Source organism: Pseudoliparis swirei, chromosome 22 (assembly GCF_029220125.1).
Source record: "Pseudoliparis swirei isolate HS2019 ecotype Mariana Trench chromosome 22, NWPU_hadal_v1, whole genome shotgun sequence".
Lineage (NCBI taxonomy): Eukaryota > Metazoa > Chordata > Actinopteri > Perciformes > Liparidae > Pseudoliparis > Pseudoliparis swirei.
In genome coordinates, this window is record NC_079409.1 from 541,073 (window position 1) to 555,000 (window position 13,928).

Here is a 13,928-nt window from a genome sequence, read left to right on the forward strand (position 1 = left end):
TCATGTGTCCTGTCTGCCCTGTGTCCTTTGTGTCCTGTCTGTCCTCTGTGTCCTGTCTACTCTGTGTCCTGTGTTCTGTCTGTCCTGTGTCCTCTGTGTCCTGTCTGCCCTGTGTCCTCTGCGTCCTCTGTGTCCTGTCTGTCCTGTGTCCTGTCTGTATTGTGTCCTCTGTCCTATCTTTCCTGTGTCCCCTGTGTCCTCTGAGTCCCATGTGTCCTGTGTCCTCTCTCTCCTCTGTGTCCTCTGTCTGTGTCCTTTGAGTCCTGTGTCCTCTGTGTCCTGTCTGTCCTGTGTCCTGTCTGTATTGTGTCCTCTGTCCTATCTTTCCTGTGTCCTCTGAGTCCCATGTGTCCTGTGTCCTCTCTCTCCTCTGTGTCCTCTGTCTGTGTCCTTTGAGTCCTGTGTCCTCTGTGTCCTGGAGGTTCCTCCTAGCCTTTCGTCTCTTTCCCTGTTGTAGCTTTGAGGTCTGCTACGACGGAAGAGGGCCCTGCAGGACCAGGTCCCCAAGGACCAGGTCCCCAAGGACCAGGTCCCAAAGGAACAGGTCCCCAAGAACCAGGTCCCCAAGGAACAGGTCCCCAAGAACCAGGTCCCCAAGGACCAGGTCCCCAAGGAACAGGTCCCCAAGGACCAGGTCCCCAAGGACCAGGTCCCCAAGGACCAGGTCCCAAAGGAACAGGTCCCCAAGGACCAGGTCCCCAAGGACCAGGTCCCAAAGGACCAGGTCCCAAAGGAACAGGTCCCCAAGGAACAGGTCCCCAAGGACCAGGTCCCCAAGGACCAGGTCCCCAAGGACCAGGTCCCCAAGAACCAGGTCCCAAAGGAACAGGTCCCCAAGGACCAGGTCCCAAAGGACCAGGTCCCAAAGGACCAGGTCCCCAAGGACCAGGTCCCCAAGAACCAGGTCCCCAAGGACCAGGTCCCAAAGGACCAGGTCCCAAAGGAACAGGTCCCCAAGGAACAGGTCCCCAAGGACCAGGTCCCCAAGGACCCGCCCAGCCCACCACTGGGTCCCGTCTTAATGCTGCAGAGCCGAGTCCACCCGGCCCTCCACCTGGACTCCAGCCAGAACCTCCAGCTGCAGCAGCAGATACAGCAGGTAGGTCCACCTGTCCTCTAGAGTCCCCCAAGAGTCCTCTAGAGTCCCCCACGAGTCCTCTAGAGTCCCCCACGAGTCCTCTAGAGTCCCCCACCGAGTCCTCTAGAGTCTCGCACGGAGTCCTCTAGAGTCCCCCACCGAGTCCTCTAGAGTCTCGCACGGAGTCCTCTAGAGTCTCGCACGGAGTCCTCTAGAGTCTCGTATGGAGTCCTCTAGAGTCCTCTAAAGTCTCACCTGTCTCTCCTCCAGCATGTGCAGCTGCTGACTCAGGTTCACCTGCTGTGTCGCCATGTGGACGTCCTGAAGCACGAAACCTGTATCACCAAACACTACCTGGTTAGTAACCACCGGTTAGTAAACCCTGGTTAGTAACCACCGGTTAGTAAACCCTGGTTAGTAACCACTGGTTAGTAAACCCTGGTTAGTAACCACCGGTTAGTAAACCCTGGTTAGTAAACCCTGGTTAGTAACCACCGGTTAGTAAACCCTGGTTAGTAAACCCTGGTTAGTAACCACTGGTTAGTAAACCCTGGTTAGTAACCACCGGTTAGTAAACCCTGGTTAGTAAACCCTGGTTAGTAAACACTGTTTAGTAAACCCTGGTTAGTAAACACTGTTTAGTAAACCCTGGTTAGTAAACCCTGGTTAGTAAACACTGGTTAGTAAACACTGTTTAGTAAACACTGTTTAGTAAACCCTAGTTAGTAAACACTGGTTAGTAAACACTGTTTAGTAAACACTGTTTAGTAAACCCTGGTTAGTAAACACTGTTTAGTAAACCCTGGTTAGTAAACCCTGGTTAGTAAACCCTGTTTAGTAAACACTGTTTAGTAAACCCTGGTTAGTAAACACTGTTTAGTAAACCCTGGTTAGTAAACCCTGTTTAGTAAACACTGGTTAGTAAACACTGTTTAGTAAACCCTGGTTAGTAAACCCTGGTTAGTAAACACTGTTTAGTAAACCCTGGTTAGTAAACACTGTTTAGTAAACCCTGGTTAGTAAACCCTGGTTAGTAAACACTGTTTAGGAAACACTGTTTAGTAAACCCTGGTTAGTAAACACTGGTTAGTAAACCCTGGTTAGTAAACACTGTTTAGGAAACACTGTTTAGTAAACCCTGGTTAGTAAACACTGGTTAGTAAACACTGGTTAGTAACATGTAAACATCTCGTCCACCAGGAGGAGCTGCAGCAGTTTGCTAGTTGTCGTGAGGAGGTTTTCCTCCCGAGCCGTTTCAGAGTGGACAACCTGCAGGGGGCGCTGGACCTCCTGCAGGAGGAGGAGCGGGTGGAGCAGAGAGCTCCTCCTGCTCCTCCTGCTCCTCCTGCTGCCTCCAGACGATGGCTCCCCAGCATGAGTCCTGCTACCAGCAGTAAGAACTCTTTAGATTCTTGTGTGTGTCTGATAATGTTAGGTTGTTCTGGTTCTGGTTCTAGTTCTGGTTCTGGTTCAGGTCTCGCCTTCCCTCTGTTGCCCGCCGACATCGCCTGGCTGCTCGCCACACGGCCCGTCTTCCTGTACCCAGAACTACTTCCTGTCTGCAGCCTGGACCCCGCCCTCCACCCCCGACACCAACGCAGCGTTTACACAGCGGGAGAGGACGGGTACTCAACGCACACACACACCTATGTACGTGTACCGTACAACAGCACTAACGTTACCCACAATGCCTCTGGGCAGGCTGATCGTTCTGGGGCTGAAGCACTTCGAGGGTACGTTCCAGTCCGACCATCTGATCAGCGGCTACCTGCTGCGCAAGACTCGCTGGAACTTCAGGAAACACATCAGAGAGATGAGCGGGCCGAGAGCGCCGCCCGGCAACGCCATCCAGGTGACACCACGGTGACATCACACTGTGACATCACACTGTGACATCACGGTGACATCACGGTGATATCACACTGACATCACACTGTGACATCACACGGTGACACCACACTGTGACATCACACGGTGACACCACACGATGACATCACACTGTGACATCACACTGTGACACCACGGTGACATCACACTGTGACATCACACTGTGACATCACACTGACATCACACTGTGACATCACGGTGATATCACACTGACATCACACTGTGACATCACGGTGATATCGGTGACATCACTGACATCACACTGTGACATCACTGTGACATCACGGTGACATCACACTGACATCACGGTGACATCACACTGACATCACACTGTGACATCACGGTGACATCACACTGACATCACACTGTGACATCACGGTGACATCACACTGACATCACGGTGACATCACACTGACATCACACTGTGACATCACGGTGACATCACACTGACATCACGGTGACATCACGGTGATATCACACTGACATCACACTGTGACATCACGGTGATATCACACTGACATCACACTGTGACATCACGGTGACATCACACTGACATCACACTGTGACATCACGGTGACATCACGCGGTGACGCCACGATGACATCACACTGACATCACACGGTGACATCACACTGTGACATCACGGTGATATCACACTGACATCACACTGTGACATCACGGTGACATCACACTGACATCACACTGTGACATCACGGTGATATCACACTGACATCACACTGTGACATCACGGTGACATCACACTGACATCACACTGTGACATCACGGTGATATCACACTGACATCACACTGTGACATCACGGTGATATCACACTGACATCACACTGTGACATCACGGTGACATCACACTGACATCACACTGTGACATCACGGTGACATCACACTGACATCACACTGTGACATCACGGTGATATCACACTGACATCACACTGTGACATCACGGTGACATCACACGGTGACGCCACGATGACATCACACTGACATCACACTGTGACATCATACTGTGACATCACGGTGACACCACACGATGACATCACACGGTGACATCACACTGTGACATCGTCTGTCTGTGTGTTGTCAGACGTTCCTGACGCAGAGGGTCCCCCCCCCGTTGTTGATCTGTAGCAGAGTTCAGCCTGGAGACCGGCGCCCCCCGGTGGACAGAAGCACCGGCAACATGCCCAACTGGATCAAGGTCAAACAGACATGCTCTACTTCTACATGTTTGTTTTAAAATGCATAACGTTGACTCCATTTAGCTGCATTCTCTCTCCTGACCACCAGGGGGCTCCTCTGGTTGTATAGAAGTCTATGCTTCATGTGTTAAAATAATATGCACAGGTTCTCTGATGGTTCTCTGATGGTTCTGTGGTTCTCTCCTGCAGAACAGTCAGCTGATCATCCAGAAGACCCGACAGACCTCCTCCTGTTACCCCCGCTCCCTCCCCCCAGGCTGCACCCTGAGGCTCCACCCCCACTGGCTCAAGAAGTCGGCCCCCCCGCCCCCTCCCCCGCACAGACGTCTCTTCAGCTTGGCCCACAATGCATCTCTGCTGCCGCTAGCCAAAGCCCCGGCAGACAGACAGGTGGACGAGCAGCCAATCAGCTACTCCCCCGCTGTTTCAGGAGCTCCGCCTCCTGCCGCTGGGGCCGTCCAATTGGCTGCTCCTGTTGGTCGGAGGATGCAGCAGAGCCTCCCCCTCCCCTCCCCCCCGAAAACCACACATCCCATACTGCCTTGCTCAACCGGCGCCGTGAAGCCGGGGTACTTCCAGATGGTGCGCACGCCAAAGGCTCCGCCCACTGACATCTCCCAGCATGCTCTTGGGCAAAAGATCTCCAGACCAATCAAAGAGGATCAAAATGAAATGGAGCCACTGGAGGAGGAGAGTTCAGCTTCAACTCTCAGTCCTCGGTCCTCCTGTGAGGAGGAGGAGGAGGACTGGTCTGCTCTGGGTGTGGCTCGTTTGAACGGAGGAGAGGAGGAAGAGGGGACACATGTAGGAGGAGAGGAGGAACCAGGTGGGGAAGAAGGAGAGGGGGAGCAAGGAGGGGAGGAGAATGAGGAGCAGATGGAGGAGGTGGGGGGAGGGGGGAGGGACGAAGACGGAGAGAAGGAGAAGGATGAAGATCAGGACCGACAGGGTGAGGACGAGGAGGAGGAGGAGGACTTCGATGACCTCACGCAGGATGAAGATGAGGAGGAAGTGATGTCATCAGCCTCGGAGGAATCAGTGCTATCTGTTCCAGAGCTACAGGTAACTGTGGAGGGCGTGACCTTTGACCTGTAGGAGACATGAAGCAGCTGACCTTTGACCTGTAGGAGACATGAAGCAGCTGACCTCTGACCTGTAGGAGACATGAAGCAGCTGACCTCTGACCCGTAGGAGACATGAAGCAGCTGACCTTTGACCTGTAGGAGACATGAAGCAGCTGACCTCTGACCCGTAGGAGACATGAACCAGCTGACCTTTGACCTGTAGGAGACATGAAGCAGCTGACCTTTGACCTGTAGGAGACATGAAGCAGCTGACCTCTGACCTGTAGGAGACATGAAGCAGCTGACCTCTGACCCGTAGGAGACATGAAGCAGCTGACCTTTGACCTGTGAAGCAGCTGACCTTTGACCTGTAGGACATGAAGCAGCTGACCTTTGACCTGTAGCAGACATGAAGCAGCTGACCTCTGACCGTAGGAGACATGAAGCAGCTGACCTTTGACCTGTAGGAGACATGAAGCAGCTGACCTTTGACCTGTAGGAGACATGAAGCAGCTGACCTTTGACCTGTAGGAGACATGCTGCAGCTGACCTCTGACCCGTAGGAGACATGAAGCAGCTGATCGCTGACCTGTAGGAGACATGAAGCAGCTGACCTTTGACCTGTAGGAGACATGAAGCAGCTGACCTCTGACCTGTAGGAGACATGAAGCAGCTGACCTCTGACCTGTAGGAGACATGAAGCAGCTGACCTTTGACCTGTAGGAGACATGAAGCAGCTGACCTCTGACCTGTAGGAGACATGAAGCAGCTGACCTTTGACCTGTAGGAGACATGAAGCAGCTGACCTTTGACCTGTAGGAGACATGAAGCAGCTGACCTCTGACCTGTAGGAGACATGAAGCAGCTGACCTCTGACCTGTAGGAGACATGAAGCAGCTGACCTTTGACCTGTAGGAGACATGAAGCAGCTGACCTTTGACCTGTAGGAGACATGAAGCAGCTGACCTTTGACCTGTAGGAGACATGAAGTCATGTGATGGTCTGGGGCTGCTTTGGTGCTGGGAAAGTGGGAGGTACCAGGTCAAGGGATTTTAAATAAGGCTGTCTCCATTTGGCAGCGCCATGCCATACCCTGTGATTGGGAGCCAATGTCCTCCTCCAACAGGACAATGACCCAAGCACACCTCCACATTGTGAAGAACTCTTGAGGAAGAAGCAGGCAGCTTGCTGTCTGTAATGGAGTAGCCAGTCACCAGATCTCAACCATTGAGCTGTTGTGGGAGCAGCTTGACCGTATGGTCTCAAGAAGTGCCCATCAAGCCAATCCAACTGGTGGAGTGCTTCAGGAAGCGTGGGGTGACATTTCAACAGATTACCTCAACAAATTAACAGCTAGAATGCAAAGGTCTGCAATGCTGTCATTGCTGCAAAGGGCATTCTTTGGCAACAAAGTTTGAAGAAAAAAATTAATACTTCAAATACAAATCATTATTTCTAACCTTGTCAATGTCTTGACTATATTTTCTATACATTTTGCAACTCATTTGATAAATAAAAGTGAGTTTTCATGGAAAACACGAAATTGTCTGGGTGATCCCAAACTTTTGAACGGTAGTGTATGTATAGATATATGTATATATCTATACATATATATCTATATATGTATATATACACACATATATGTATATATACACATATATCTATGTATATATATACATATATCTATGTATATATGTTATATATATACATATATATAATATATAGATATATGTGTGTATATATACATATATACACACATATATCTATCTGATCCTCTTCCTCTCACTATGGGGTTCCTCAAGGCTCCGTCCTGGGTCCCCTCCTCTTCCTCTCACTGTGGGGTTCCTCAAGGCTCCGTCCTGGGTCCCCTCCTCTTCCTCTCACTGTGGGGTTCCTCAAGGCTCCATCCTGGGTCCCCTCCTCTTCCTCTCACTATGGGGTCCCTCAAGGCTCCGTCCTGGGTCCCCTCCTCTTCCTCTCACTATGGGGTTCCTCAAGGCTCCGTCCTGGGTGCCCTCCTCTTCCTCTCACTACTGGGGTCCCTCAAGGCTCCGTCCTGGGTCCCCTCCTCTTCCTCTCACTGTGGGGTTCCTCAAGGCTCCGTCCTGGGTCCCCTTCCCTGGGGTCCCTCAGGCTCCGTCTGGGTCCCTCCTCTTCCCTCTCACTGTGGGGTCCTCAGGCTCCGTCCTGGGTCCCCTCCTCTTCCTCTCACTATGGGGTCCCTCAAGGCTCCGTCCTGGGTCCCCTCCTCTTCTCTCTCACTGTGGGGTCCCTCAAGGCTCCGTCCTGGGTCCCCTCCTCTTCCTCTCACTATGGGGTCCCTCAAGGCTCCGTCCTGGGTCCCCTCCTCTTCCTCTCACTGTGGGGTCCCTCAAGGCTCAGTCCTGGGTTCCTCTTCCTCTCACTACTGGGGTCCCTCAAGGCTCCGTCCTGGGTCCCCTCCTCTTCCTCTCACTACTGGGGTCCCTCAAGGCTCCATCCTGGGTCCCCTCCTCTTCCTCTCACTACTGGGGTTCCTCAAGGCTCTGTCCTGGGTCCCCTCCTCTTCCTCTCACTGTGGGGTTCCTCAGGCTCCGTCCTGGGTCCCTCCTCTTCCTCTCACTGTGGGGTTCCTCAAGGCTCCGTCCTGGGTCCCCTCCTCTTCCTCTCACTGTGGGGTTCCTCAAGGCTCCGTCCTGGGTCCCCTCCTCTTCCTCTCACTGTGGGGTTCCTCAAGGCTCCGTCCTGAGTCCCCTCCCCTTCCCTCTCACTATGGGGTCCTCAAGGCTCCGTCCTGGGTCCCCTCCTCTTCCTCACTCTGGGGTTCCTCAAGGCTCCGTCCTGGGTCCCCTCCTCTTCCCTCTCACTATGGGGTTCCTCAAGGCTCCGTCCTGGGTCCCTCCTCTTCCTCTCACTATGGGGTTCCTCAGGCTCTGTCCTGGGTCCCCTCCTCTTCCTCTCACTGTGGGTTCCTCAAGGCTCCGTCCTGGGTCCCCTCCTCTTCCTCTCACTGTAGGGTTCCTCAGGCTCCGTCCTGGGTCCCTCCTCTTCCTCTCACTGTGGGGTTCCTCAAGGCTCCGTCCTGGGTCCCTCCTCTTCCTCTCACTATGGGGTCCCTCAAGGCTCCCTGGGTCCCCTCCTCTTCCTCTCACTCTCACTGGGGTTCCTCAAGGCTCCGTCCTGGGTCCCCTCCTCTTCCTCTCACTGTGGGGTCCCTCAAGGCTCCGTCCTGGGTCCCCTCCTCTTCCTCTCACTATGGGGTTCCTCAAGGCTCCGTCCTGGGTCCCCTCCTCTTCCTCTCACTGTGGGGTCCCTCAAGGCTCCGTCCTGGGTCCCCTCCTCTTCCTCTCACTGTGGGGTCCCTCAAGGCTCCGTCCTGGGTCCCCTCCTCTTCCTCTCACTATGGGGTCCCTCAAGGCTCTGTCCTGGGTCCCCTCCTCTTCCTCTCACTATGGGGGTCCTCAAGGCTCCGTCCTGGGTCCCCTCCTCTTCCTCTCACTATGGGGTTCCTCAAGGCTCCGTCCTGGGTCCCCTCCTCTTCCTCTCACTGTGGGGTTCCTCAAGGCTCCGTCCTGGGTCCCTCCTCTTCCTCTCACTGTGGGGTTCCTCAAGGCTCCGTCCTGGGTCCCTCCTCTTCCTCTCACTGTGCTGGGGTTCCTCAGGCTCCGTCCTGGGTCCCTCCTCTTCCTCTCACTGTGGGGTTCCTCAAGGCTCCATCCTGGGTCCCTCCTCTTCCTCTCACTATGGGGTCCCTCAGGCTCCGTCCTGGGTCCCTCCTCTTCCCTCTCACTATGGGGTTCCTCAAGGCTCCGTCCTGGGTCCCTCCTCTTCCTCTCACTATGGGGTCCTCAAGGCTCCGTCCTGGGTCCCTCCTCTTCCTCTCACTATGGGGTTCCTCAAGGCTCCGTCCTGGGTCCCTCCTCTTCCTCTCACTGTGGGGTTCCTCACGGCTCAGTCCTGGGTCCCTCCTCTTCCTCTCACTGTGGGGTCCCTCAGGCTCCGTCCTGGGTCCCTCCTCTTCCTCTCACTATGGGGTCCTCAAGGCTCCGTCCTGGGTCCCCTCCTCTTCCTCTCACTGTGGGGTTCCTCAAGGCTCCGTCCTGGGTCCCCTCCTCTTCCTCTCACTGTGGGGTTCCTCAAGGCTCCGTCCTGGGTCCCCTCCTCTTCCTCTCACTATGGGGTTCCTCAAGGCTCCGTCCTGGGTCCCCTCCTCTTCCTCTCACTATGGGGTCCCTCAAGGCTCCGTCCTGGGTCCCCTCCTCTTCCTCTCACTATGGGGTCCTCAAGGCTCCGTCCTGGGTCCCCTCCTCTTCCTCTCACTGTGGGGTCCCTCAAGGCTCCGTCCTGGGTCACCTCCTCTTCCTCTCACTGTGGGGTCCTCAAGGCTCTGTCCTGGGTCCCCTCCTCTTCCTCTCACTATGGGGTCCTCAAGGCTCCGTCCTGGGTCCCCTCCTCTTCCTCTCACTATGGGGTTCCTCAAGGCTCCGTCCTGGGTCCCCTCCTCTTCCTCTCACTGTGGGGTTCCTCAGGGCTCCGTCCTGGGTCCCCTCCTCTTCCTCTCACTGTGGGGTTCCTCAAGGCTCCGTCCTGGGTCCCCTCCTCTTCCTCTCACTATGGGGTTCCTCAAGGCTCCGTCCTGGGTCCCCTCCTCTTCCTCTCACTGTGGGGTTCCTCAAGGCTCCGTCCTGGGTCCCCTCCTCTTCTCTCACTATGGGGTCCCTCAAGGCTCCGTCCTGGGTCCCCTCCTCTTCCTCTCACTATGGGGTTCCTCAAGGCTCCGTCCTGGGTCCCCTCCTCTTCCTCTCACTATGGGGTTCCTCAAGGCTCCGTCCTGGGTTCCCTCCTCTTCCTCTCACTATGGGGTTCCTCAAGGCTCCGTCCTGGGTCCCCTCCTCTTCCTCTCACTGTGGGGTTCCTCAAGGCTCCGTCCTGGGTCCCCTCCTCTTCCTCTCACTGTGGGGTTCCTCAAGGCTCCGTCCTGGGTCCCCTCCTCTTCCTCTCACTATAGGGTCCCTCAAGGCTCCGTCCTGGGTCCCCTCCTCTTCCTCTCACTGTGGGGTTCCTCAAGGCTCCGTCCTGGGTCCCATCCTCTTCCTCTCACTGTGGGGTCCCTCAAGGCTCCGTCCTGGGTCCCATCCTCTTCCTCTCACTGTGGGGTCCCTCAAGGCTCCGTCCTGGGTCCCCTCCTCTTCCTCTCACTGTGGGGTCCCTCAAGGCTCCGTCCTGGGTCCCCTCCTCTTCCTCTCACTATGGGGTCCTCAAGGCTCCGTCCTGGGTCCCTCCTCTTCCTCTCTGGGGTTCCTCAGGCTCCGTCCTGGGTCCCCTCCTCTTCCTCTCACTGTGGGGTTCCTCAAGGCTCCGTCCTGGGTCCCCTCCTCTTCCTCTCACTGTGGGATTCCTCAAGGCTCCATCCTGGGTCCCCTCCTCTTCCTCTCACTATGGGGTCCCTCAAGGCTCCGTCCTGGGTCCTCCTCTTCCTCTCACTATGGGGTTCCTCAAGGCTCCGTCCTGGGTCCCCTCCTCTTCCTCTCACTATGGGGTTCCTCAAGGCTCCGTCCTGGGTCCCCTCCTCTTCCTCTCACTATGGGGTTCCTCAAGGCTCCGTCCTGGGTCCCCTCCTCTTCCTCTCACTGTGGGGTTCCTCAAGGCTCCGTCCTGGGTCCCCTCCTCTTCCTCTCACTATGGGGTCCCTCAAGGCTCCGTCCTGGGTCCCCTCCTCTTCCTCTCACTATGGGGTCCCTCAAGGCTCCGTCCTGGGTCCCCTCCTCTTCCTCTCACTGTGGGGTTCCTCAAGGCTCCGTCCTGGGTCCCCTCCTCTTCCTCTCACTACTGGGGTCCCTCAAGGCTCCGTCCTGGGTCCCCTCCTCTTCCTCTCACTATGGGGTCCCTCAAGGCTCCGTCCTGGGTCCCCTCCTCTTCCTCTCACTATGGGGTTCCTCAAGGCTCCGTCCTGGGTCCCCTCCTCTTCCTCTCACTATGGGGTTCCTCAAGGCTCCGTCCTGGGTACCCTCCTCTTCCTCTCACTATGGGGTTCCTCAAGGCTCCGTCCTGGGTCCCCTCCTCTTCCTCTCACTGTGGGGTTCCTCAAGGCTCCGTCCTGGGTCCCCTCCTCTTCCTCTCACTATGGGGTCCCTCAAGGCTCCGTCCTGGGTCCCCTCCTCTTCCTCTCACTATGGGGTTCCTCAAGGCTCCGTCCTGGGTCCCCTCCTCTTCCTCTCACTATGGGGTCCCTCAAGGCTCCGTCCCCTCCTCTTCCTCTCACTATGGGGTTCCTCAAGGCTCGTCCTGGGTCCCTCCTCTTCCTCTCACTATGGGGTTCCTCAAGGCTCCGTCCTGGGTCCCTCCTCTTCCTCTCACTGTGGGGTTCCTCAAGGCTCCGTCCTGGGTCCCTCCTCTTCCTCTCACTGTGGGGTTCCTCAAGGCTCCGTCCTGGGTCCCTCCTCTTCCTCTCACTGTGGGGTTCCTCAAGGCTCCGTCCTGGGTTCCCTCCTCTTCCTCTCACTATGGGGTTCCTCAAGGCTCCGTCCTGGGTCCCCTCCTCTTCCTCTCACTATGGGGTCCCTCAAGGCTCCGTCCTGGGTCCCCTCCTCTTCCTCTCACTATGGGGTTCCTCAAGGCTCCGTCCTGGGTCCCCTCCTCTTCCTCTCACTATGGGGTTCCTCAAGGCTCCGTCCTGGGTCCCCTCCTCTTCCTCTCACTATGGGGTTCCTCAAGGCTCCGTCCTGGGTCCCCTCCTCTTCTCTCGGCTCTGTCATTCGCTCACATGTCTTCTCCTACCATCGCTATGCTGATGACACCCAACTGATCTTCTCGTTTCCCCAATCTGAAACACAGGTAGCAGAATCTCTGCCTGTCTGACCGACATCTCTCAGTGGAGGTCTGCTCACCACCTGAAGATCAACCCTGACAAGACCGAGCTACTATTCCTTCCAGGGAAAGGCTCTCCACCCATGACCTGACTACCACCTTCACCAGCTCTGTGGCCCCGCCCCCGACTGCCAGGAACCTCGGGGTGACACTAGACAGTCAACCTGACGGCCAACATCACTGTGACAACGCGTTCCTGTAGGTACATGCTGCACAACATCAGGAGAACACAGCCTCTTCTTACTCAGAAGGCGGCACAGGCTCTGGTCCAGGCTCTGGTCCAGGCTCTGGTCCAGGCTCTGGTCCAGGTTCTGGTCCAGGCTCTGGTCATTTCACGCCTTGGCTACTGCAACTTCCTCCTGGCTGGTCTACCCGCTGAGGCCATCCGACCTCTGCAGCTCATCCAGAATGCAGCAGCTGGTCTTCAGCCTCCGCTCCTCCCCCCACACCGCTCCGCTCCTTCGATCTCTCCACTGGTTCCCGGTGGAGCAGCATCCGCTTCAAAACACTGGTTCTTGGTACCGCGCTCTGAACGGATCGGCCCCGTCTACATCCTGGATGTGGTCACACCGTACACCCCGGCACGTTCGCTCCGCTCGGCAACAGCCAATCGTCTTGTGCCTCCTGCACCTCGAGCTAACCGCTCTACATCCAGACTGTTGCTGTCCTGGCTCCTGATTGGTGGAACCAGCTCCCCACTGACATCAGGACAGCAGAAAGTCTCTACATCTTCACCCGGAGACTAAAAACACATCTTTAGACTATATCTGGACTAAAACACAGATTATCACTTCAGTGGCTCTTAAATATCTTATTATGGTACTTTTGTCGTTCGACTATGTTGAGGAAATGTTACTTCCTATGTTCTTGTTGTTCTTAGTTTGTACTCTAGGTTGATGCACTTATTGTCAGTCGCTTTGGATAAAAGCGTCTGCTAAATGACATGTAGTGTAATGTAATATATATATATACATATATATATATGTACTGTCGTATACTATGGTTATATAGAACACCGTTACTGAAGTATACTATGTGTATATCATAGACATGTACTGTAGTACTTCTAGTACTACTGCAGTTTACGGTATTACGAGTCTAAAGTAGTACTAGCACGGTGGCTCAGTGGTTAGTACTGTCGCCTCACAGCAAGAAGGCCCTGGGTTCGAATCCCGGTCGTCCCGGTCGTTCCAGGTCCTTTCTGTGTGGAGTTTGCATGTTCTCCTCGTGCCTGCGTGGGTTTCCTCCGGGTACTCCGGTTTCCCCCACCATCATAAAGACATGCACCGCAGCCTCACCCCGGTTCGTATGGATGTGAATGAGTGTTGGTGGTGGGGGAGGGGCCGTAGGCGCCTAATGGCAGCCACGCTTCCGTCAGTCTGCCCCAGGGCAGCTGTGGCTACTGATGTAGCTTACCACCACCGGGATGACTGTGTATGACTACTGGACTCTGAACTGTAAAGCGACTTCGAGTGTCTTGAGAAGCGCTATATAAAATCAATGATTATTATTATTATTATTATTACTGCAGTATTCGCATGGTCACTGACAGACACAGCGTGTGACGTCACTGATCAGGTGTTTCGGGTATTGATCGCTCTGATTTTGTGATTCCGTTACAAAGCGGGCGGTGCGCCTGGTTTCCTCACCGGCAGCCTCTCGGCCGGGCGGGGTCTGTGCTCGGTGGTTCCACGTCACACAGCACCGCGTTGGACACTGAGGAGGAGGGGCGGGGCTACTCCAGCCCTATGTGCATCCGCAACGTGACTTCATACAATTCTCTGATTGGCTGCTGCAGATCACGTGACACGTCGGCGCGTCGTCATAGAGACCGACTCC